Consider the following 14,033-nt stretch of genomic DNA (forward strand, 5'->3'; position numbering starts at 1 on the left):
TTAAGTGATAGTGGGATGTGGATACTTGTAACTCGTGCTGGTATTTAGTTAGATTTAAGTGATAGTGGGATGTGGATACTTGTAACTCATGTGCTGGTATTTAGTTAGATTTAAGTGATAGTGGGATGTGGATACTTGTAACTCATGTGCTGGTATTTAGTTAGATTTAAGTGATAGTGGGATGTGGATACTTGTAACTCATGTGCTGGTATTTAGTTAGATTTAAGTGATAGTGGGACGTGGATACTTGTAACTCATGTGCTGGTATTTAGTTAGATTTAAGTGATAGTGGGATGTGGATACTTGTAACTCATGTGCTGGTATTTAGTCAGATTTAAGTGATAGTGGGACATGGATACTTGTAACTCATGTGCTGGTATTTAGTTAGATTTAAGTGATAATGGGATGTGGATACTTGTAACTCATGTTCTGGTATTTAGTTAGATTTAAGTGATAGTGGGATGTGAATACTTGTAACTCGTGCTGGTATTTAGTTAGATTTAAGTGATAGTGGGATGTGGATACTTGTAACTCGTACTGGTATTTAGTTAGATTTAAGTGATAGTGGGATATGGATACTTGTAACTCATGTGCTGGTATTTAGTTAGATTTAAGTGATAGTGGGATGTGGATACTTGCAACTCATGTGCTAGTATTTAATTAGATTTAAGTGATAGTGGGATGTGGATACTTGTAACTCATGCTGGTATTTAGTTAGATTTAAGTGATAGTGGGATGTGGATACTTGTAACTCATGTGCTGGTATTTAGTTAGATTTAAGTGATAGTGGGACGTGGATACTTGTAACTCATGTGCTGGTATTTAGTTAGATTTAAGTGATAGTGGGATGTGGATACTTGTAACTCATGTGCTAGTATTTAGTTAGATTTAAGTGATAGTGGGACGTGGATACTTGTAACTCATGTGCTGGTATTTAGTTAGATTTAAGTGATAGTGGGACGTGGATACTTGTAACTCATGTGCTGGTATTTAGTTAGATTTAAGTGATAGTGGGATGTGGATACTTGTAACTCATGTGCTGGTATTTAGTTAGATTTAAGTGATAGTGGGATGTGGATACTTGTAACTCATGTGCTGGTATTTAGTTAGATTTAAGTGATAGTGGGACATGGATACTTGTAACTCATGTGCTGGTATTTAGTTAGATTTAAGTGATAATGGGATGTGGATACTTGTAACTCATGTTCTGGTATTTAGTTAGATTTAAGTGATAGTGGGATGTGAATACTTGTAACTCGTGCTGGTATTTAGTTAGATTTAAGTGATAGTGGGATGTGGATACTTGTAACTCGTACTGGTATTTAGTTAGATTTAAGTGATAGTGGGATATGGATACTTGTAACTCATGTGCTGGTATTTAGTTAGATTTAAGTGATAGTGGGATGTGGATACTTGCAACTCATGTGCTAGTATTTAATTAGATTTAAGTGATAGTGGGATGTGGATACTTGTAACTCATGCTGGTATTTAGTTAGATTTAAGTGATAGTGGGATGTGGATACTTGTAACTCATGTGCTGGTATTTAGTTAGATTTAAGTGATAGTGGACGTGGATACTTGTAACTCATGTGCTGGTATTTAGTTAGATTTAAGTGATAGTGGGATGTGGATACTTGTAACTCATGTGCTAGTATTTAGTTAGATTTAAGTGATAGTGGGACGTGGATACTTGTAACTCATGTGCTGGTATTTAGTTAGATTTAAGTGATAGTGGGATGTGGATACTTGTAACTCATGTGCTGGTATTTAGTTAGATTTAAGTGATAGTGGACGTGGATACTTGTAACTCATGTGCTGGTATTTAGTTAGATTTAAGTGATAGTGGACGTGGATACTTGTAACTCATGTGCTGGTATTTAGTTAGATTTAAGTGATAGTGGGACGTGGATACTTGTAACTCATGTGCTGGTATTTAGTTAGATTTAAGTGATAGTGGGATGTGGATACTTGTAACTCATGCTGGTATTTAGTTAGATTTAAGTGATAGTGGGATGTGGATACTTGTAACTCATGTGCTGGTATTTAGTTAGATTTAAGTGATAGTGGGACGTGGATACTTGTAACTCATGTGCTGGTATTTAGTTAGATTTAAGTGATAGTGGGACGTGGATACTTGTAACTCATGTGCTGGTATTTAGTTAGATTTAAGTGATAGTGGGACGTGGATACTTGTAACTCATGTGCTGGTATTTAGTTAGATTTAAGTGATATTGGGATGTGGATACTTGTAACTCATGCTGGTATTTAGTTAGATTTAAGTGATAGTGGGATGTGGATACTTGTAACTCATGTGCTGGTATTTAGTTAGATTTAAGTGATAGTGGGATGTGGATACTTGTAACTCATGTTCTGGTATTTAGTTAGATTTAAGTGATAGTGGGACGTGGATACTTGTAACTCATGTGTTGGTATTTAGTTAGATTTAAGTGATAGTGGGATGTGGATACTTGTAACTCGTGCTGGTATTTAGTTAGATTTAAGTGATAGTGGGATGTGGATACTTGTAACTCATGTGCTGGTATTTAGTTAGATTTAAGTGATAGTGGGATGTGGATACTTGTAACTCATGTGCTGGTATTTAGTTAGATTTAAGTGATAGTGGGACGTGGATACTTGTAACTCATGTGCTGGTATTTAGTTAGATTTAAGTGATAGTGGGATGTGGATACTTGTAACTCATGTGCTGGTATTTAGTTAGATTTAAGTGATAGTGGGATGTGGATACTTGTAACTCATGTGCTGGTATTTAGTTAGATTTCAGTGATAGTGGGATGTGGATACTTGTAACTTGTGCTGGTATTTAGTTAGATTTAAGTGATAGTGGGACGTGGATACTTGTAACTCATGTGCTGGTATTTAGTTAGATTTAAGTGATAGTGGGACGTGGATACTTGTAACTCATGTGCTGGTATTTAGTTAGATTTAAGTGATAGTGGGATGTGGATACTTGTAACTCATGTGCTGGTATTTAGTTAGATTTAAGTGATAGTGGGACGTGGATACTTGTAACTCATGTGCTGGTATTTAGTTAGATTTAAGTGATAGTGGGACGTGGATACTTGTAACTCATGTGCTGGTATTTAGTTAGATTTAAGTGATAGTGGGGCGTGGATACTTGTAACTCATGTGCTGGTATTTAGTTAGATTTAAGTGATAGTGGGATGTGGATACTTGTAACTCATGTGCTGGTATTTAGTTAGATTTAAGTGATAGTGGGACGTGGATACTTGTAACTCATGTGCTGGTATTTAGTTAGATTTAAGTGATAGTGGGATGTGGATACTTGTAACTCGTGCTGGTATTTAGTTAGATTTAAGTGATAGTGGGATGTGGATACTTGTAACTCATGTGCTGGTATTTTGTTAGATTTAAGTGATAGTGGGATGTGGATACTTGTAACTCATGTTCTGGTATTTAGTTAGATTTAAGTGATAGTGGGACGTGGATACTTATAACTCATGTGCTGGTATTTAGTTAGATTTAAGTGATAGTGGGATGTGGATACTTGTAACTCGTGCTGGTATTTAGTTAGATTTAAGTGATAGTGGGACATGGATACTTGTAACTCATGTGCTGGTATTTAGTTAGATTTAAGTGATAGTGGGACGTGGATACTTGTAACTCATGTGCTCTTCAATTTTTCCCTTATAACTGATCTTGTTCTCATAATAAACACCCTATTCCTACTCTAAAGCCTGGCACTTGCTCACTAAAGCAATTATATAAGTCAGCACTAAAAAATTAAAAGCACTACACCCTCACAAACTCCCCTTGAGTACCTTGTTCCCCATTGGCCCTTTTTTTCAATTATAAAGGAATTCCCAATACTATTATAGCATGTCCAAAGGTCAGTTGTCAATCTCCTCTCTGGTCCAGCTGGTGAATCTGGGAATCTTGAGGCAATGTTACAACTGCCTCATGTACACAGACAACCCTCTCCTCCTTCCAACAAATTCCAACACATGTGAGAGATGCAACCATATAGCCAAACTGGAGGCTAAGCTCTCTCAACTCAGTACTGGCATAACCAGTCAGGAGGAGAAGGAAACCACACTCACTACAATTCCAGACTCACATAGACCTACCACGACAGCAAACCAAACACATAAACACACAAAAACATACTTGGAGGCTCTAAATAAAAATCTGCCTAAGCAGCAGAGACCTACAAAGCAGACACCCAAGCAACCGCTACCCCAAAACAAAACATGTGCAACACATAGCTCACAAAGCCAGTGTGCCGAACAGTCACAGCCCTTAAGGCTAAACAACACACCTGATACACTTGTAATAGGTGACTCTATCGTCAGGCACACTGACGTCCCGCTCACCAGGCTGAACAAGGAGAAGGTCACGGTTAGCTGACTGTCGGGCACTAGGATCCACCACATAACACAAGCACTCAGGTCACTCCAAGGCAAGTACAAATATGACTCAGTCATTGTCCATGCTGGTGTGAATGACCTGAGAAGTACCCCCTGGACTACATGAAAAGTGACATAGAGGAGCTCTCTAAGCATGTAGCCCAGGCTGGTATGACCCTGACCTTGAGTAGCATCTTACCCTCACCAAGAATGATGCCACAATATGAAGACAAGATGATCAATTTCAACAATTGGCTTAAGTATTGGTGTCATTCAAAGGGGATCCAATGCCTGTCAGTCTGGGATGACATGCTCGACAAGCCACGATGCTTCGCTAGGGACGGCTTGCACCTGTCACCCCTGGGCTTTCGGATATTGGCAAAGGCTCTTGCCAACCCCATAGTGCCTTTTTTAGGCAAGGCTCAAAAGACAAACCCACCTCCATAGGTATCACAAGGGATAAGAAACTAAGAGTAATGCTACTCAACGCCAGAAGTCTAAACCTCAATATGCACGCACTCGAAACTCTCCTTAGCATGGAGAACATCGATATCTGTGCAGTAACAGAAACCTGGTTCAAGGCTCCCGAGAGCATCCCAACACTACCAGGTTATACCTCATACCATGCTTTTCGGCCCCAAAACTTGGATCGAACCACAAAAGGAGGGGGGATTATCAATATTCGTCAAAGATACCCATACCTCCAGGTTGGTGGCAAAGCACAAAGCATCAGAGACTATCCATGTGCAACTAACAGTGGGTAAAACTGCCTTCCAGTTTATAGCCTGCTACAGACCACCCTCCCAAACCCAGGAACCCCACTCGGCCTTCCTGAGAACACTGGAAAATATGAAGGTCTCTCCAAACACCATTAGATTGGGTAACTTCAACTACCCAAACATAGACTGGGAGCATTACTCTAGCTCCAACACCCTAGCCCAAAGGTTCCTAGAATGTATAAACTCAAATGCTATGGAAAAACTTGTTGCCACTCACACAAGAGGGGAAAACATACTGGACCTGATCATCACCAACATGGGGGCTCTATGCTCCAGACCAGAAGTATATCCCTCACTGGTAAGATCAGACCATAAACTAATCTCACTGGATATTCACATCCCGACCCCACCCCCTGCCCAGAAAACCACAGTGAAAAACTTCTCTAAAGCAAATTTCACACTCCTCAAAACCGAGGTGGAATCCTTCAAAGCCCCCGGGCCTGTGGAAAATACGGCCCAGACCGCAGAATCCTTTATAAACGCATTCTATGAACACCTTCAGGAATGCATGGGTCATGCAATCCCAAATAAAACCAAGACCCAATCCTCCAAAGGCAGGTGTCCTGTCTGGTGGACCCCAGCCATAAACAAACTATACAATAGAAGGAGGAAGCTACTACATGATAGAGCAAAATCCCAAAAAGGGAAGGCATCTCTGATCAGTATTAGCAAAAAGCTACGGGCAGTCATAAAATCGTCTAAGGCCAGCTTCGAGAGAAAAATTGCAAAGGACACTAAGGATAATCACAAGGCTTTCTTTAGTTATGTTAGGAACCTGGGTAGGAATTCCCAGATATGCTCAGAATTAGTCCAAAATGACAAAAAATACACCGAACCCACAGACATTGCCAACATCCTAGCTGACAGGTTCAGCGCAAACTTCTCCCTCCCCACCAAAAGGGCAAATATCTATCCCAGCAGAGCGCTGCCCCCCTGACATCTCAGATGCTCAGGTAAGAGCCATCCTCTCCAAAGCAATAAAACACAATGGGATCAGACAGTGTCCTGGGCTGCGTCCTACATAAACTCCAAGAAGAGCTAAACCCAAACATAAAACTACTGTTCAATCTCAGCCTTACTACAGGATATGTACCCAAAGAGTGGTGTACAGCAACAGTGGTCCCTCTCCACAAAGGTGGTGCCTCAACGGATCCTGGAAACTATCGCCCCATAAGCCTGACTAACTTGGTCTGCAAAGCTATGGAAAGGATCATCATGGACCTCATAAATAAAGATATTGGGGACCTACAGACACTGGATCCTACCCAGTTCGGCTTTAAGAGCAGATCCTGCCTCTTAAACTTGGTTGATTTCTTTGAAACAGTCACCAAGGCCATTGACGAGGGGAAGGTGGCCCACACAGCCTACCTGGACCTTGCAAAAGCCTTCAATACAATACCCCACTCAGGCATTATAGATAAGCTCACCAGCTTAAATATAAACCCCTATGTCACTAGATGGGTTGCAAACTGGCTCAAGGACAGAACCCACATGGTTAGAATTGCTGGAGCCATGTCAGACTCCAAACCAGTTACAAGTGGCGTATCACAAGGCTCAGTCCTGGGACCTCTCTTGTTCGGTATATATTTCTCGGTGGTACAAACCAACATGGAAGGACTGTGGCTGACCAAGTTCGCAGATGACTGCAAACTAGGCGCCATAATTGACTCTCCAGCCGACACAAGCATCCTACAAAAGGGCCTCATAGAAACAGACAGCTGGTGCCAGAGCCATGGCCTCAAGCTAAATGCCAAAAAGTGTATAGTCATCCCCTTTGGCAAAAACAAAATGCCCACAAATTACCACATAGGTGGTAATCCATTAAGTATGGAAGAAGTAATTAGGGACCTGGGGACCCAAGTTGATAGCAATCTCTCATTTGAAAACCACGTGGCCAAAGTGGTTAGAAAAACATTTTATATAGCCCACCTAATCATGAAGGGATTCACATCTAGATCAGGGGAGGTCATTGTGCCTCTTTACTCATCCCTCATCAGGCCCATAATTGAGTACAATGCCCCTTTTGGGATGTACCTTACCAGACACCTGCAGCAGCTGGAAAGACCCCAAAAGTACCTCACCAAGAGGATCAAGGGGCTCAAACAGATGCCATATGCTGCCCAGTTAAAGAAACTCCAGCTCTACTCAGTGGCATACCGCCTGCTCAGAGGCGATCTGTGCCTGACGTATAAAGCCATGTCCAACCCGGAATTAATGGACATGCTGCACCTCGGAAAATCCAAATCCCATCGAGCTACGTGCTCAAGAGACTTGAACCTCAGCACTGAAATAAATAGGGCATGCTGGAGGGACAGATTCATAACCCAGAGGCTCCCTTCACTCTGGAATAAAATCCCAGTCCAGGTTAGGCAGAGTCCCTCATTGACTCTTCAAGAGGAATCTTGATGAGTGGATGGGACATCGTAGGTTTACCCCGGGTATCACTTCTGTGTCACTGTTAGACAGAGGCACAGTATACTAACCTCGAAAAGGGGCATAGCAAAATTCATTTAAAATGGGTGGCGAAAGCCAAACACACTCTGGCTAGGGTAATAAATGCCCTAGGGCAGATAGCCTAGTATGAACCTATGAACCTATAAGTAGGTGTATGGATGCTGGTGAATTCCGTGTGTTTATTAACTCATGTACATGAAAGGATACTATGGAATCTTGCAGGTTTGAAACACTTGTTTAACTATTCAGGTGCTGTGGAATTCTGCATATGTGTAATTCTTGCACAGGTATGTGGATGTTAAGTAAGCCTACATGCCTATAATTCATGTGTAGGTGTACAGATGCTATGAATTCATGCAGGCTTGTAATTAACTCTCTTGCAGGGGTGCTGATGCTGTTGAATCCTGCAATTCTGCATGCTTGTTATTCATATGCAGGCTTATGGTTTCCATATAGTCTTGCATGTATACAAGACATATGCAGGTATATGGAAGCTATAAATTCCCATATGTTTAAACTCAAGTGTAGTATAGGGATGCAGTGTAATACTGCATGCTTGTTCTCCTGTGTGGCTATTCAGATGCTCTAGATTCCTGCTTGCATGTAACTCCCTTAAAGGTTTATGGATAATGTGGAATCCTACATGCTTGTAACTCTTGTGAAGCTATATAGTTGCTGTAGAATCCTGCATACTGCTAATTTCTCTGCAGACATAGGGATGCAATGGAGTCCTGTGTACATATGGCCGTTGTTCACATAGTGAAATACTGAGAAATCCTGCTGGTTTACACAGATGCAGATATATAAATACAGTGGAATGTTGCAGATGCTATTAAATCCTGTATGCTTTTAACTGTTGTCTGAACATGTTGAATTCTATAAATCTTTAACTCCTGTCCAGGTGCATGGATGCTGTTGAATTCTGCATGCTTTTAACTTCTGAGCAAATGTAGTGATGGCATTGAATCCTGCATGTTTGTAACACATGCTTTTGTTGGAATTTTGTTGAATTTTGCATGTTCTTAACTTGCGCAGGTGTAAGGATGCTTGTAACTCCCTCTGCAGGTATACGAAGATTATGAAATCTTGTAGGTTTGACCTCATGTTCAGGTATATGGATGTATTACATGACTGCATCTCCTATGCAGGTGAATGAGTACTATGGAATCCTTCATGCTTAGAGCACGTATGCATTGGTGCAATATAAGCCTGCATATTTACAACTCTTGTGCAGGTATATAAATGCCCTGCAATCCTGTATATTTAACTAGTGTAGGTATATGGATACTGTGGAAATGTGCATGCATGTTACTCCTGTGCATGTACAGTTGTTGGGATGTTGTGGTAAATTGCATGCATATAACTCATGTGCAGGATTAGGGATTCTGCGGAATCATACATGCTTCAAACACATACATATATAGGAGTACTGTGAAATCCTGCACACTTTTAAGTTATGTAGATGTTGAAGAGTTCTACAGATGTAGATTATGTGGAAATGTAGGAAACCAATTAATCAACTGAATACAGATCTACTGAAAGTCAGTTTGGTGAAAAAATGATGCAGAAACAACTTTCAGTGAAAGGGGAGTTTTCCCTTTTCTCCACTGTTGTGCAACCTCTGAGTATGTATCTAAATATTATGGGGTGGGGGTGGGGTATCCTCCCACATGAGGGTGCAAGGGGCTTGCCTCCCCAAAAAAATATCTCTGAAGTTTGTCAAAAGTTGTTTTGGCATATTTTTTTCACTGAATTGACTTTTATTTAAACTGGATTTGATCACTCAGGATGCTCATGAAATGTATGGGTACTTTGGAGTTAGGCAGACCCTGCTTTCACTGTTACATGAACTCATGCATAGGTACAGGGATTCCTCATGCATTGTACCCTATCTGAGGGATGTGGATATTGTGAAATGGTGCAGTCCATTGCCTTTACTGTCACTGTAATGTATGTATAAGTATGTACTTGGTCTGGAGTCCTGCAGAACATGAAAATCATGTGCAAGTGAGGTGAGTACTGCAGAATTGATGCACCTATTTTTCCTCTTAAGGATAAACATTAGATAATGTTACTATTTTGTCACTCCCAGATGAGGCCAGTCGCCGTCATCCTCTGTTTTTTTTTTTTTTACTAAGTTTTTAAGAGGAGTCTGACATTTCATCTTTAGCACTTTTCTCGAGTGTTATATTGTTGAAGTAATAATATCAAGTTATTACTTCGACATGAATGATATTCATCAGATCAGTTACACTTAGTGACTGGCTTTTGATTACTATGACTTCACGTCAGCTCCCAATGTAAAAGAGTAAGAGATAAGCATAATTAAGCAAATCAAGATGTCTGCACAAGGATAACACCAAAACAATAAGGCAGATGAGAACGCAACAGAATTTAATATCCTCATAGCATACTCTTAAGGTACACTTCAGTTTTACATATTTACCTAAACTTAGGTGGAATGAAAGGTGCAACTTTTGCTCAAAGGGACATATGTTGTTTGAAAAAGGGAGAGCTTAGATATGTGCGTTATTCACACACACACACACACACACACACACACACACACACACACACACACACACACACACACACACACACACACACACACACACACACATATATAATTTCCACCCCAGGCTGTTATGATTCATTTAGTACATCTGAAACTGGAATGTGTTCTGCAATGATATAAAATGTACTTAAGAGGTTTTAAATGCAACAGATGACAGGCCATAAATAATCAGAACTATCAGGTAGGTCACCAACCAAGTAGAAATTTTTGTAATGTTTTTCATGCATGTGTGCTCAGCAAAATTGTTGGTAAAACAGTGGCTTTAAAAATTCTAGCAGCATTGATCCAATGAATAAAGGCATAAACACGTTTACTAAAACACTATCTATCTCTGATTAGGCTGGCAGTAACACCATTTCAGCTTGCTGGAGAGAAACAGTATATAAGAAAGGAAAAAGCCAGCTGAACATTATAGTAACCCTTCACTGATGTAGTTCACCCAGCACTTAGAAAGTATTGCTTCACTGGTGTGATTCACTATAATGAGACTAAATTATATAATTAAGGAAACTGTATTACTAGATCTTACTTCCTTATTGTCATAGCTCCCCTAACTTGGCAGTGTGCCAACTAGACAAACCTGTTCTTCTAAAGAAACTATCTCTAAGTGTGCCAGGATAGGGTGGCAATGACACAAAAAAGTAATCTGTTTTCAGTAAGGCAATTATGCAGATCAAAAGCTGTTGCAACTAGCACCTTACTCCAAGCTCATCTCTATTTAGGAGCCCAACACAAGAATGCAGTCAACTAGTATTAACTATGTTAATTAATGTTAATTTCAGTAATTGTTATTAAAAACATGTATTTATGTTTTAACAGAGCTTCCAAGTAGAATATATGAATGCCCAAAGATTCTAATACAAGAAAATGTCCACATTTAAGTCAGTCTGAGTATTGTAATAAGCTGACCTAGCAACCTCTCCTGTATCCTTGCCTCATCCTTTCTATTTTGCCGCAAACAGATCTAAGAATATCTTGTGTCTTATGCTGTATCATTGTCTTATGCAGTACATTTCAGGATTGCGCCTCTTTCCCTGACAAATAGCCTGAATTATTCCCCATTAGCTCCCACTTTGCCATGGATACCCCATTCCCTCTGTGTTCTTCCTGTTGCATTCTAACCAAGACATACCTATATATCAGTGAGTAATGCATTTATGTACCCTGATTTAGGATGCACATATCTATTTATCCTACTTTTCAACTGTCCCTGGATTTTGCCTCACCACATTGACAATATGCCCCCTAAGAGCTGAATCAGTTGTTTGGGATTTGGAAACCTATGTGGACGGTAACCTAACTTTTAAGCAATAGGTATCAATTGTCATAAAAAAGTCCTGCATTGCACAGCTTATAAATAAAGGTATTGTGTCTAGATCTAGGGATGTCACTGTCTCCTTTTATGCAGCCCTTATTAGGTCAGTCATTGAATATAATACCCCCTTTGGGATGCATGACTCCAGAAACATGCAACAACTGAAATTTCCACACAGATACCGTACCAAAGAGATACAGTGCCTACAAATATGTTCTACAGGGACCAACTCAAAACACTGTTATACTCTGCATCCTACAGACTGCTGCTAAGAGGCGACCAATGTCTGGCATACATGGCATCCTCTGGCTCAATGCTGATGTATTTGCTGCACATCAGCAAATCTTGTGACATCAGAAATACTCAGTCTAGGGCTTAAACCTCTTTTGTAACATCAACAGAATTGTTTGGAGGGAAGATATATCTTGCAGAGGATACAACTGTTCTGGAACAGACCCCCATTCACATAAAACAAAGCTCATCCTTGTCCATATTCAAGCACAGCTTGGATCTATGTATGGGGAAAAAGAACAATTGCCACAGGACTGCCACCTGTACTACTAATGGACTGGGGCCATTTCCTAAATGCTTTATCCAATGCATGGGTTGGTCCACTCAAATTACATATGCCATGATCCCAGTTATTCTCATTAGAAGTATTGTATGGTTATTGGCCATGAGATGTGTAAGGCCACTCAATCACCAAATGGAAAGGTTAATTTCAGCACCAAAGGAGGAAAATGGATGGGCTTAAAATGGCCTGCAAGGGCAGCTAGCCTAGCACGTACCTATGAATCGATAGTCAGTGATGCCAGGCATTAGCCTTCCATAATTCTTATTTTTAGGTGAATTAGAGTGATATTTTTAAAAAAAATTGTCCCTGACTAGGGGCATTTGCCCCTCCATTACTTTGGTTGTTGTCCCTGATTCTTAGCAAAGAAGTTGAGAGCTAGGTATGAGCATGTCATCAACATATTTATCCACATCCTACGCATGTTGTCAGCTTCTCAGCCAATCAAATATGCTAGTCAAAAAATAACCTAATATGAGACTCGGGTACAATAAAAAAAGAAACTACACATACTGACAGCACTAAAAATAGACAATAACCCTGAAGCAATTATCATCCACTTAAATCAGACATATGAAACACAAAAGTAACCTTAAATTGAAAGAAATAGAAGTGATAAAAAATAAAAATAGAAACAAAACCAGCCAACTGGATTAAAGAGCCCCCAATCCTACATAACTAAATAAGATTAAACTGTCTAAAATATATAATTAAATATTAAACTGGAATATCCTTACATAACCCTCACTGCATTGTCAAAATAATGCTAAAAATGTCTTAAAAACATTTGTTAAATTTATTTCAGAACCAGATAGGAAAACTGCCAAGAGGGCAGCCCATTCATAAAAAGCTGTAGAAGCTATGCAAAGCCCTTTCCAATATAAAACATACAAAAACAACCTAATTAAATGAATGGCAGAGTGTCTCTTTCAAGGAGATAAGTGAGGATATGATGGATTTAACGGGGCAAAGAGGGACACCTGAAGTTTCCAGGGGCTGAGGTCGCAATTGGTAGGGAAATACTATTACAGGTAGCAGGAACAGGAAAAGGAGGAATTAATTGCAATGGGGGAGCTTCAGGCTTGTAATTACAGTGTGGGACTTAATACACATGTCCAGAAACATCATGGGACTGCTCAAAATATTGAAAAGGACCCTAGAAGTTTAAAAATAGTTAATTTGCAGACTTACCATTGAACAAAGACATTGAGGCATTACTTGATAGGGGGGTTAAATTTATCCCCACATACTTCCCGAGTTTGGCAGATTTAATGTTAGAGGTCACGCATTTCTGTCGTAAATTACATTTAAAAGTGTTTTTTAATAATCGTAACAGGAACAAAATGGCCCAGGAAAGTAATGCAAGTTTTTGTAATAATACAACTGTTGATGATAATTTACTGAATTTGACAATTTATGAAAATTCATTTTGTGATATTGGTGAATTTGCTGATGTAATTGATGAGGAAAGTGATTATGAAGCATGATTTGTAACTGTGTATGGGAGGTTAAAAGTACCCTATGTACCTCACACAAGCACCTTCTTACCTCCCAAAACTTCCATCAGTGTATGTATGTTTGAAAATGTTCTGTGTAAACTGTTGGAAGTGGAATATAACAAAATTAAAAGGGCAAACAAAAAATACAATTTGAACAGAAGTGAATGGGAAGCATTACAGCATTTAAAAAAAATCAGTAAAAATTATGTGTTCACCCAGGCGGACAAGGGAGTTAATTGGGTAATCTTGTCTAGAGAACATTATAACAAAATGGCTGAAGATTTACTTAGGGATGCTTGTGTTTATAAAAAATTGTTTCATAACCCTGTTAGTGAATTTAATTCTCAGCTATTAGAGGTATTAGAGAGGAGTGAAAGGTTTGGTTTTCTGTCTGTTTCTGATGTTAGGAAATTATACATCAGGAATCCTAAGGATGCAAAATTCATGGTGATACC

This window comes from Protopterus annectens, chromosome 8.part0 (genome assembly GCF_019279795.1).
Source record: "Protopterus annectens isolate FY-2018-M chromosome 8.part0, PAN1.0, whole genome shotgun sequence".
Classification (NCBI taxonomy): domain Eukaryota; kingdom Metazoa; phylum Chordata; order Ceratodontiformes; family Protopteridae; genus Protopterus; species Protopterus annectens.